At 38.6% G+C, this 13,924-nt stretch overlaps 1 protein-coding gene across 6 annotated transcripts in view; it reads left to right on the forward strand.

The window, feature by feature from the left end:
- The window catches only part of htr2cl1 (5-hydroxytryptamine (serotonin) receptor 2C, G protein-coupled-like 1), a 740,469-nt gene that overhangs the window by 136,824 nt on the left and 589,721 nt on the right, over window positions 1-13,924 (forward strand). The gene's annotated exons all lie outside the window — the stretch shown is intronic.

Raw genomic sequence — 13,924 nt, forward strand, 5'->3', positions numbered from 1 at the left:
TTAACCTTGAGCTCTCACAAAGATTCTCAATAGGACTAAGATCTGGGCTTTCAGATGGCCACTCCAAGACTTTGATTTTGGTGTTCTTCAAAAAGTTTTGGATCAACTGTGATGTGTGCTTTGGGTAATTACCTTGTTGACTACCCAAAGCCAGACTAGCAGCAGATAAACAGCCCCACTGCGTTATACTCCCACCACCATGTTTAACTGTGGGAACTGTGTTTTTAGGGTTGAAGGCTTATCCCTTCCTTCACCAAACAAAAGCTGTATCCATGTTCCCAAAAAGCTCCAGTTATGTCTCTTCAGACCAAAGGACAGACTTGAAGCTTCCCAAAATGAAGAGCCTGCACAGCAGTTTTTTTTGAGCCTTCAAGTTCAGAACAGGCCAGTTCAGTGACAATGGCCTGTAAAATGATTCACACAACACAGGAAAAGATTTGGGGGCAGCCGCCTATATACTTGAAATAGGCTGCCAAAAGATGGAGGTTTGGTTCAATAAAAGAAAAGGTCTTGACAGACATCGGTCCAAAACAGAACAGTTCAAAAAGACAAACATGGCGGTTTTAAAGACAGGCAGGGGAAATGATGTGTCCTGGGCCGGAACTGGAAGTGATGTAATCTGGGCCTGGAACCAGAAATGGCATCATCAAGTCCAGGCGGGATTTCCTGTGGTTGGTCTGGAGATGAAAAAAAAGAGGAGAGATCAGTGGACTCCACCACCCTGTGGTCCGACATGAAATTATCCCTTTTTTGAGCCCTTCAGTTGCCTCTCATTTGCACGAGTGCGACAGGCCTTTGCAGTGATCGGGGGTTTTCTTGTTAGCATCTATGACTATTTTTGTAGTCTACTTATCGTTAAAGTGACTGCCAAGTCAGTTATTTTAAAAAAGGTGTTCAGGGAGTTTTGTACAGTGTTTGTTTCTACATTTTCAATAAATGCACAAGGTTAAGAAAATCTTTGCAATTTGTGTGGTAAATTGTTTTGTTAGTATTGTTCTACTGTCACTTGCATATAGGAGACATGCAATTTGGCAACTCATTTTACTGTGTAAACATAACAATAAAATGTAATTAGAATCTCTGTGCATGGTAAAGATAATTCAGATTGTGACAGAGATGTCCTGTTCTTTGTCAGGGTGCTACAGAGCTGAAGGAAAGGAGGGGGTGGCCAATGGTGCCTCAGCTCTAGAGATCCCAGTTAGATCAGTTTAGGATTGTCTTCTCCAATAGCCACTAGCTTTGCATTCCTCAGTTGGCTAATTTGTGTCTTTTTTGATGTAATTAAAGTAAATGAGTGTGCCATGTGAGAGACTGGCATCACATCCCTATGTTGGTTTCATATGATGGGCCTAGTGCTGCTGACGTAGGGTTTAATTTCCTGCAGGACTTTTAGATAAAGCAGATTAGGGAAATTAATGGATAAAGAAATTGGGGAGAATCTCCAGGGCAAAGTTTGCTTTCTAGCAGGATAAGATGTGAACATGAACAACTGTTCCTTTTAAACGTTTCTGTTAATTGATTGGGATAGACTCTTCCCCATTTTCTTATGCCTTATGATGAATGGAATGAAGACTGTCGGTAACCTCTTCCAAAAACTGTAGAGAACAAGACCAGCGATGCACATGACACTCCTGCTTGTGCTGAAACTTGCCTTAAATACTCTGTCACATTTGGGTGATGGATGGGGCAGTGGCTTTCTTGTTATTTTGTTAACTTTTTCCTCTTAAAGTTTGGCAGTTTTTGTCTACAATACTTTTGATGGAGGGTTGTATGTAGGTAATGGTGTTACTGGTATTTTTTTCAGGCAACATGCTGTACATACTTCATTTTTTTTCTTAGTGTTACACAGCACAAACATTATTTTATTTTTTAACGCTAGAAGGAAAGCAATGTCCTTTTCTAAACTAACAAAGATTAAAAGTTCAGTTAATGCAGTGGTTCCCAACCTTTTTCCCCAACCCTAAAAAATGTTTTATTTACTGTATGTTCACACCCCCAACAAAAGTAACATTAGATTTGAAGACAAATAAGTCAAATTTCTCATTTTTGAACCACAAAGTGAACCACATACAGTATTGCGGGTGAACAAATTTAAATCCAAAAAAATGAACTCGGTGCATAAAATATAAAAATAAATTGAGCAATTTGCCTTTATAAATCTCAATAATCTTGTAAATGTGTCACCTAGTGAAACTTAGACCCTCGATTGCCTCATGTTCCTGCCTTGTTTTGGAGGTGCCAGGGTAGGCTTTGGTCCCCTGTGACATGAATTTAAAATGTTGGAGATTATGTGTCACTTATTGTCATGAATGCCACCTGAGATAAGACTTTCAGATGCATTGACCTTTGTTGAATGGAGGACAGTTCAGTAGATCGCTACACCAGGAAAGAAAATAGACATAAATTAGAGTACCAGCTGAACTTTGTGAGCTATCACTTTGTCAGCACACTTAGAAGATATTAAAAAAGAGCAATTTCCTTCTTGATTTTTGAACCTAAAACTATATTGTCACTAAACATAATATGTTAATTTCAAAAGCAGGCATTTTATTTCAAAAGAATGAGAACTATTCATATTTTTGCTGCTAATGTTTTAGAGAATCCCGTTGTGCCATTTAGTATGTGAAAGCAGCCTCATACTGAATAGACCAAGACTGAAAGTGAATGATTGGTGTTTGTATTTCAGCCAAATGGACGGAGCGAGGGCAGCTAATTTTTGCATTTGACTGGAATTCATTTGTAAAAGAAACTGCAGCATTCTCGCATTGAAAATATAAATGTAGGCTCAAGTGGTCCTGCATCTGGAGCAAAAGAGATAATGGGAAACAATCATAATGTTTCAGAGTCAGGGAAAGAATTTATTTCTATATATTGTTTTAAAAGACTTCAGTGTTAGAGGTACAATACCTCTTTATGTTGAATGATGAAAAATCAGCTATTCAGCCCATCACAACTTATGAATTTCAGTCATTTATGCCAGGTTCCAAAACTGCCAGTACTGCAGTACTCCACAGTGTATATAATTTAAATATTTTTTACCTTGTGTATATAATTTTAGAATGCTTGTAATATGGTTTAACCCTATGATAGAACATTTGGCAGTGTGGGCTAATGTTGAGAAATTAGTGTGCCAGTGCCAGTTTAATTTTGCCTTTGTTCTACTTTGTGACCCTTAAGGAAGTCATTTAATCTTCTTGTGTTCAAGTATAAAAGAAAATATACTGTATATCATCGAAGTAGTCAATTGTGCCAAGTGCTTGTTAAGTGCAAGGGGATTTTGTTTATCCTGTAAAGTCACTTTATAAGATAGATAGATAAAAGGCACTATATGATAGATAATGTGGCGGTCGGCTGGGGGCTGTGCCCAGCCCGGACACCTGGAAGGACCGGGAGATGGACTATGCCAACACCGGGCCAAGAAAGGGCAGTCGTCCAAGTTTGTATGGGGTCCATGGGAACTGAGCATGGAAGCTCAACCCTGTAAGGACCTGTGGCCACTGCCAGGGGTGCCCGGAGGATTGAGGAGCCCTGGACGTCAGCAGTTCCGCCACACCTGGAAGTGCTGCCAAAACGATTACCAGGGATGCCTAGAGTGCTGCTGGGTGCTCATGCAGCACTTCCGTCACACCAGGAAGTGCTGCAGGAAGATCGTCAGAGGGCACCTGGAGCACATCTGACTGTGTATAAAAGAGGCCGCCTTCCTCCAGTCATGAGCTGGAGTCGGGAGGGAGAAGACTGAGCTTGTGAGAGAGGAGTGGAGGCGGCTGAAGAGAAGCACAAAGGACTGAGTTTGTGGATTGTGCACGGTATTGTGTGTAGCTGAGAAATTAAAATAAATAGTGCGTGTTTTGGACATCGTGAGCCTCGGTGTCTGTCTGTGTCCGGCTATCTTTCACAATAGATAGACAGACAGATAGATAAAAGGCACTATATGATAGGTAGATAGATAGATAGATAAATAGATTGATAGATAGATAGATACTGTTTCAGCTGTATTGCATCATATTATATTTTACTTAAACATCCACACTCATTAATGACATAAATATCACACAATGTTAATATTGTTTGAGTTACAGTTTTTCATTTACTCTTAAAACAAACTATAGTACTACAGTTTTTTACTCAACTTTGGATTTTGTTCTCTATTGCTTGTTTGCCTGCTTAATAATAATAATAATAATAATAATATCTGCAAGCCTAGTCAAACCAATTCAGGTTCTCAAGGGGATGAAGCCTATGCTGGCAGAAAGGGGCACGAGGCAGGACAGAACCTTTACTCAAACTGAGGTAGCCAGAGAACTCATCTCAAAACAGCGTCAGTAGTTTCTCTCTGTGCAAGAATTTTTCCGCTGTTGATTTTTGCCCTTTGTCAATCGCTTTTGAAACAGGCTGCAACTCCAGTGAAGGCCTGAACAAAACACAACTGCTTAAGTGAAACATAATTTTTCTGCAACTTTTTATGTTTTCCACTGCTGACAGGGGAAATTCCAGTGAGATATTAAAGCATTACTGGGATATTTATACATTTTTAAATAAACAACTTGCATCTTCAAGACAAAAGAGCTAAAAGTTAATTCATCTTTGAAAAATTAAAGAACTAGGAAAAGTGGCATTTGGTGAGACTATGAAGTATGTTTTGCCTTTTTTTTCCTCAACCAACTTAATGAATACAGACAAAGCTAAAAAAATACAAATAACATAGAATTTTATTTTTTTAGTTTTTTTGAAAATTCACAAAATCAAAGTGATTCACAGCAGTGTTCACTGGGAAAGTATAAAGGAGGTCTATTACAGCATCACAGCAAAATGCCACTCATTCATGCCCAAAAGGGAAATATTAATATTCTCATGTAACCCATACCCTTTACTCCAAAAGACTTTAATGACATTTCTTTTCTTTTTGGCAATCAAATATCTATCCACAGATGACATAAGCGTTATAGTTTGTCACTTGTCAATGCTGCGGTGTGTGAAATAAATCTCTTGTAAACACCTTGTGATCTAGAACTTTAATGCTAAATATTATACTATATATTAAAAATAATAATTCATTTCATTACTATTATTAGTACTAGGAATAAGAAAATTGGGGCCAATCTTGGTAGCATTAACCCTCAGCAAGGTGCACTTTCACACACCCACATACTGGGCCTGTTTAGTGTCAGCAGTCAACCATAAGTGCATGTCTTTGGGATGTGGAAAAATTCACTCTTGTACAGTAAAAACCTGCAAACACAACACAGAGAGCAACCCGGGTCCAGGTCTGTAGATCTGTGAGACAGCAGTGCTAACACATCCTCCACTGCTCTGGATATAAGAACATAAGACATTTGACAAAAGAGAATAGACTGTTCAATTCATCAAACTCATTTATTTAAATAATAGCTAAGCTGTCCCAATATGTCATCCAGATTCTTCTTAAAGGTTGGCAAAGTTTCTGCTTCAACTACATGGCTTGGTCGTTTGTTCCAGATTCACACAACTCTTTGCATAAAGACTTGCTTCCTGGTCCAGTTCAGTTTCAGTTACTCTTCATTTCCTCTTCATTTAATTTCAAGAAGGTGAGAGGGTGTACGAGCAGGGCCTGGGGCTCTTGTTAGGGTAGAAGGAAACATGGATGAGGCAAAATACGGTCAAATTCTTGAGGAAAACTGCTACCCTCTGCCAGAAAGTTGAAGATGGGCAGAATGTTCACCTTTTAACACGACAATGACCCGAAGCACACAGCAAAATTGACCACACAGTGGCTGAAGGAGAAATAAGTGAATATCCTCATGTGGCCCAGTCAAAGCCCAGACCTAAATCCCATCGAAAATCTCTGGAAAGATTTGAAGATAGCAGTCCACCAGCGCTGACCATTCAATTTGACCGAACCTGAACAGTTCTATAAAGAAGGGTGGACAAATATTGCTCAATCTAGATGTGCACAGCTGATAGAGGAGTATCCCAACAGACTCAAGGCTGTCATTAAAGCAAAAGGTGGTTTAACTAAATATTGGCATTGGGGGGTGATCCTTTATTAATCTCAGTATGTCTTGTTTTTGATTTTGTATCATTTTTCTGAACTGTAGCTGTGATATCTTTCACTTGGATGTTAGAGGTTGCATTGAGTAAGTAAAACTGGGAAGAAATATTATTTTTTTCATTTAAGGCTGTAAAGCAAAAAAATGGGAATATTCCCATTTTCTATACACACTATATCAGATGTGGGTATATGATATATTTTAATACTGTAAGACTTAGACTGGTGTCCATCTATCCATTTAACAAACCTACTTGATTCAATGGTATAACCATGTAAAGCCAGGCACTACATTAGAAGCATCGGGTACAAAGGTGAGGCCAGCCTTAGACGGGACAATAATCCAACACAGGGCACACTTGCTCATGCAATTTACTTTCTTCAGTAAATCAAAAATGATATTTGACAGAAAATTACTGCTCTATAAATATGATGGATCTTGTTAAGGTAGAATTTGATCCTTTTTGTTTTAAACAATTTAGTGTTTTCTATTTCTGCAGTGTGGTAGAGAGTTCATGTTAAGTTTTTTATTCTTGGAATGCCAGCATATTTAATTTGGTATCTCTGCAGATATCATACTGGAAACAAATAAATTGCATGTCATTCAGATTAGATGACAACAAAGAAGCTAATGGTATCCTCTACTGTCTTGTTACAATTTTCAAGAGCAATGTGTTAAAGCTAATACAGTATATATTTTAATATGCCAGCTGATTGACTTACATGCTTTAAGGCAATGTCCTGTAGATAGTTGTGTGATGATGGGAAGTTAGAAGCTGTGCCACCCTAGCATGTAGGTGACCATCACAAGCCCAGACAGATTGACTCCTGTTCATCAGCAGTATTTTTGAATTTCTGAAAAGCTCTGCACTATTTACCACTATTATCTGTAGGGATTACTGAAGAATCTTCCCCAAACCAAAATAATGATCCTGGCAACCAAAATAATGTTACAAGATTGTTTGTTACAAGGTAAGGATAATTTAGACATTGTGGCATGCAAAAAATAAAAAATTTCAGGGTAACATTCATAAAGATCTAAGCGCTCAGGGCCAGATCACATCAGCATCAACCACAAACTACCACATGTGGTGGTGGGCTTCCTTCCCCATTGTGTACAATGGCTCTTCCAGCAGTCTTACCAACAACACCACACTCCTTCTCCACACTTTGGACTTCTCTTTATGCTACTGGTTGAGCCCTAACTCCAACCTCACTGCTCATGTGATCAGAAGGGGCTTTCTCCAATGCTACTTCCAGGGTCTTGGATGGACAACAGGTGCCCTGTATTTACTTTATAACCTCAATCACTCAAGATATTCAAACAAAGTATAGAAGTTTAAAACTAGAGTAATAGCAGCAAAATGAATAATAATGAAGTCTGGATATAAAGCCTTAATATAAATACGCTCTTGTTTCATACTTATAAAGGTGGAATGTTGAAGAATAGTGGCCATGCAACAGAGAGGGAGGGAGTCTACTTCAGGTGTCTTTTCCTAATTCAGAAGTCAGACTGCTGCAGACACAGCATGTTAATGTCCAGATGGATGAGCTTCTCCCTTTTTCCTGAGTGATCTGTCCTTTATGCCACTTTTCCTATGTGGAGCTCCCACCCTCATGATATTAATTGGCTAACAATTTGATGATGGACAGCTTGTCTCTGATGCTTTAGTCATAACAGTATATTCAAATCTCATTATTTTGTGTTCAGTGTTCTGCTATACTGCGTCCATATTTCCTACAGGTAGATGAATCACACCAGGCCCTCTGGTTTACAAACTAACCAGTCATTCCATCCTAAGACTATAATGTGAGTTACACTTTAAGACCAAAAGAAAAGATGTACAGTATAAACTTAGACAAGTTACAAAGAAATATAAATCAAATGATAAAATGGAGTCTTATTAATGTTGCTTAGTGTATGAAACATCTCCAAGGAAAAGTATAAAATCTTAGAAGAAAGGTTCACAGTTACAAATCGGTTTAAGAAGCTTGTCTGAACAACTTGCAGTAGAAAGCAGTTTACTGTAGTTTTTAAGCAGAATGTCTGCAGTCATAAAATCATGATTTGTCTCCCTAGCACAGTTGTCCTTCCTAGTGTCTTCAGTCAACAATACTGGATTGGACTGAGACTTCGTAATACTTTGTAATAGGTTTGTGGGACTCTAAGCTGTCAAGCAGAGTTTAAATGTCTATTGTAGCAATGCACTCCTTGCTGGTAACGCACAGTGCACAGTGGTTACTCTGCCATCTCGCAAATCCAGAATCCTGGGTCTGAAAACCAGACTGGTCACTTTCGGTGTGGAGTTTGTTTATCATTGTTAGGATTGTTTTTTTATTCAAAATATTCCAGTTTTATGTTCTTATCCTAATGTTACGAATATGAGGTTAACTGAATCTAAATTAACCAAGTGTGTATGTGATTACCTCGGCAATGGACTGATATTCATTCTGGTCTGTTCCTGCCTTGAACCTAGAGTTGTGAACATCATCTGAATTGAGCAGGTTACAAATGGATAACTACTGAGTGCTAAAGTTCATATTTAATTAATAATGCTTGCTGATTATGGTGCCAGACAATAGTTAAGTGTTAAATGTCGGTCAGATATTTAAGTGAGAATTTCAATGTACTCGATATATGTACCAGTATACTTAAACTTGAATTTATAGCTACTCAGACATTGAACACTCTTTAGAGACACCACTAAACTAGCAGATGTGTGTCTCGCATACAGTATACTATGCTCTTTGCAGGGCCATTACAGGATAACATGTTGTGCGTATTGGAGCCTTTATGTTAGTATTGAGAAGAAGGCACAGACTAGCCTTGGCTGGGACACCAGTACATCCCAAGACACACTCACTTATACAAAGCATAACCTGCTGGGCTGGGGTGTGTATATGGAAGCTGGACATGGCAGTGATAATGTGCTAAATCAACAGTGGGATCAAAGTGTGAAGTGAACCAAGGTCCCATGAATTGTGAGGCAGCAGTGCTCACCATTGCAGAAGCTTGTAACCCTTTTTAAAACAGAAAAATCATGTTCTGAAAAATGATCTGTTGTACCCCATCACTTTTAAACCAAAAATTCAGTTTTGTTTCACTGTGACCTTTTTATGAGTTTAGAAGTTAATTTAATTAAATATCAAAGTTTTCTGTGAAATCTGTATATGGAAATAATAGCTGCATGTTTCATAGAACATTTCTAGCTTTGTTTATCTATTATTCCTTTTTTCATGAAGAATTACATTTTTTTTTATTGTTTACTGTTTCGTGGTGACATTTTCTTTATTAATAGCCATTTTTTTGGCTTTGTTGCTGGGACGCTGCCTCTGAGTGCTGGGTACTGTGGTCTTGTGCATTGCAACTATGGGCAGAATCTGACATTTAGGTTTGGAGGGGCCAGACGAATCACAAAAAAATAATTTCATTTGTTTGCATCTCAACTGTGCTGCTATATATTTACATCACATCCCATGTCAGATATGGTAAATTGTTTGTAATATAAATTTATAAAATGAAGTAAGTCTCAGTTACAGTCAGTCAGTCATTTTCCAACCTGCTATATCCCAACACAGGGGTCTGCTGGAGCCAATCCCAGCCAGCAGAGGGGGTAAAGCTGGAACAAATCCCCAGGCGCCAGCCCACCACAGGGCACACACACCCACACGCTAGGGACAATTTAGGATCACCAATGCACCTAACCTGCATGTCTTTGGACTGTGGGAGAAAACCGGAGCACCCGGAGGAAACCCACGCAGACACATGGAGAACATGCAAACTCCATGCATGGAGGACCCGGGAAGCGAACTCAGGTCTCCTTACTGCATGGCAGCAGTGCTACCACTACACCACCGTGCCGCCTCTCTCAATTTTGAAATAAAAAAAATGTAGAAATTACAAGGATATTTAAATGACAGAAAATGTAGCTTTTTAAAGTTCGTTTGTCTACGTATTGTAATTGCGACAAAATTAGCACTTACTTAGTTTAACATGTTAGAAAATGAAGGGCGGCAACTTAACTAATTTGAAAGTTGGTGCGTTTTCTGTTATTTATTTGCTTCAACTAAAAGGAAACAATACATTTTTGTTTTTTAAATATTTTGTAATACCAGTGAGTGTAGTGTGTTTTAGAGATTTGTTCAAATCACAACGGAGCTGTTTTTACAGGCAGGTGTAAGCACCTGCCAATGCGCGTTCTACTGTTTCTGCTCCTTGGACTGGCTGCTAAGGATTTGTTTGCCGACAGAAGCGCCTATCAGACATGTAAAAGAAGAAGATACTGTAAACAAAACATACAGACTGAAATAACTTTTCACGCTAAATGTGAAACATTACGCTAATCTGTAATTGAAATTGTCCAAATGGAGCATTCCTCCGTCAGTTTAAGGATAGGAAAGTTGCAAAAGAGGTTTTTGCTTAGGGCAGGACGGATTATTAAATTTTTTGATCCATACATCCTCTATACCATCTTCTCTAGGACGAGGGCTGCTAGAACCTATCTCGGCAAACAAGCAAGGAGTGGACACAGGCAGGAAAAGCCCCAGGACTGGGCACCAGCACATCACAGGGTAAACACTTACACATAAGGAGATGATTTAGCATTGCCAGTTCACATAACCTGCATGGAGCAAACTCACATGTACCCACATGCAAAGTCTATGCATTGAGCACCCAGGGTGTGATCCCTAGGCACATTATTACATGGCAATAGCACTAGCACTACATCACCATGAGTCTAATTTGCTGATTATTAAAATATGTGAATGAACAGTGGCCTTAAACAAATCAATTAATCAATCAATCAATCAACATTTATTTATATAGCACATATTCATACAAAAACATGTAGCTCAAAGTGCTTTACAAAATGAATAGAAAAATAGAAGACACAATAAAAAATAAACATAAGTCAACATTAATTAACATAGAATAAGTAAGGTCCGATGGCCAGGGTGGGCAGAAAAAACAAAAAAAAAAACTCCAAAAGCTGGAGAGAAAAAAAAATCTGTAGGGGTTCCAGACCACGAGACCACCCAGTCCCCTCTGGGCAATCTACCTAACATAAGTCAAACAGTCCTCTTTGTATTTAGGGTTTTCATGGAAGGACCTGATGATGATGGTCACGTAGACTTCTGCCTTTCAGTCCATCAATGTTGGAGTATCATGATGCTTTGAGTAGGTGGTGGTGGCACAGGCCACCACCACAAAGAAACCGGAAAAAGAAACAGAAGAGAGAGTTGGGGTCAGTACGGATTTTAGAGCCAACATGAATAGTTATTATGATGAATTGAACATACAGAGTATCAAGATTAAGTTAAAGTGAAGTTAGGAGAAGGCCATGTTAAAGTAATGTGTTTTCAGCAGTGTTTTAAAGTGCTCTACTGTATTTGCCTGGCGATTCCAGATTTTAGGTGCCTAACAGCAGAAGGCCGCCTCACCACTTCTTTTAAGTTTAGCTTTAGGAATTATAAGGAGACACTCATTTGAGGATCTGAGGTTACGATTTGGAATATAATGTGTCAGACATTCCAATATATAAGATGGAGTGAGATTACTTAAGGCTTTATAAACCATAAGCAGTATTTTAAAGTCAATCCTGAATGACACAGGCAACCAGTGTAATGACATCAAAACTGGAGAAATGTGTTCGGATTTTCTTTTCCCAGTTAGGATTCTAGCAGCTGCATTCTGCACTCGTTGGAAGTGATTTATGTCTTTTTTGGGTAGTCCTGAGAGGAGTGCGTTACAGTAATCTAGTCTACTGAAAACAAAAGCGTGAATTAATTTCTCAGCATCTTTCAATAATATAAGAGGTCTAACTTTTTGCTATGTTTCTTAAGTGAAAAAATGCTGTCCTAGTGGTCTGATGAATATGCGATTTAAAATTCAGATTACAGTCAACGGTTACCCCTAAGTTTTTTACTTCCGTCTTAACGTGTAATCCTAGTGCATCAAGTTTATTTCTGATAACCTCATTGAATCCATTATTGCCAATTACTAAGATTTCAGTTTTCTCTTTATTTAGTTTGAGAAAATTACTATTCATCCATTCAGAAATACCAGTAAGACATTGTGTTAGTGAATCGAGAGAGTCGGAGTCATCAGGTGCTATAGATAAGTACAGCTGTGTGTCATCAGCATAGCTGTGGTAGCTCACGTTGTAACCTGAGATAATCTGACCTAACGGAAGCATGTAGATTGAGAAAAGCAGCGGACCCAGGATAGAGCCTTGTGGAACACCATATTGGATATCATGTGTCTTTGAGATGTGATTACCACAACTCGCAAAGAATTTTCTCCCTACCAGGTAGGATTCAAACCAATTTAAGACACTGCCAGAGAGGCCCACCCATTGACTAAGGCGATTTCTAAGAATATTGTGATCAATGGTGTCAAATGCAGCACTCAGATCTAAGAGGATGAGAACAGATAAATGGCCTCTGTCTGCATTTACTCGCAAGTCATTTACTACTTTAACGAGTGCAGTTTCTGTGCTGTGATTTGTTCTAAAACCCGACTGAAATTTATCAAGAATAGCATGTTTATTGAGGTGGTCATTTAATTGCAAAATGACTGCCTTCTCTAGAATTTTACTTAAATTCTTGTTTTAGGAACATAGTGCATCTGTTGGTGGGACCAGGCCCAACCGACCAGCCCTTAAATTCTGCATATGATGACGTCTGATGGCACCTACACTTTAAATACTGGTGTGCCACTTAATTCACCATGATTTAAACTCTTATTGTTGTTTTAAAAATCTTGCGTCTTTTCTGACTTTGACCTTGATTAATTTCCTGTGCGTTCAGTTTATTTCTACTAAGTGCACTGGCAGTACAGCCCTGAAATGAGAAAGTGTGTCACAACCTGCTGCCCTGGGTTAATTTTCCCCTGGCATCTAATACTGTTGTCCATTTGTATGTTCTGTGAACTATAATATTTAAAAGAAAACGGTGTATCTACTTTGTGTTTGGACATGTTTTTATTTTGGACAATCTTAAATGAGTAGCATGGAAGAGGCTGTTGGGCTGAATGACCTGTTCTTGTCAGAATTGTTCTAGAAGTCTGTGTTCAGTAATGTAACTGGCAGCAGGGGAGGCAAAAGAGGCAACTTCTCTATTGGGCAACTTAAACTGCCAAGTCAACCAGCACACACATCTTTTTACAGCATCTTAATGCAGCACATCATGTCATACTCATAGAACATTTCAAAATAAAAGTAGTAATCACTATGCATTTCAAAATTATAGTTGCCTGATATAATGTATTATATCAGTAATGCAGTATTACAAAATAAATGAATCGAGTAGACACTGCTTTAAAGAAAAATATGCTTTCACCAAGATTCTTTTCACCACAACTGTCTCTTTTGGCTTGAACAAAAGAAGCTGATCTTGAACCTATACTTTTCTCTTTAAATCATCCTTCATTCATCTTCCATTGTCTGCATTAAATTAACATTGTTTGAGTTATACACAATAGATGACAGCTATCTGCAAGGAAGAGTGCTTCTCTTCATAATTCAGGAGTGTTTACACCAATGATGTATTTGAGCTTTGTAAATGCACAAAAGCCACAACAGGCTGCCTATGCCAGCATGATAATATTCTCAGCTTTATGAAACAGTGGCATATGAAAGCATTATTATGCCTAATTAATGGTAATTGAGGTTATTTTCTATTCTGAATCATCAATTAAAACATCGCCCGATTCCCTTTTTGAATCCATTCACTGTTCTGCTTTTTTTACTGCAACTCAAGGTAACAGTAAACATCCATCCATCCATCCATCCATACAGTAAACATCCATCCATCCATCCATCCATCCATTATCCAACCCGCTTTATCCTAAATACAGGGTCACGGGGGTCTGCTGGAGCCAATCCCAGCCAACACAGG

Source organism: Polypterus senegalus, chromosome 10 (genome assembly GCF_016835505.1).
Source record: "Polypterus senegalus isolate Bchr_013 chromosome 10, ASM1683550v1, whole genome shotgun sequence".
In the NCBI taxonomy this organism is placed as follows: Eukaryota; Metazoa; Chordata; class Cladistia; order Polypteriformes; family Polypteridae; genus Polypterus; species Polypterus senegalus.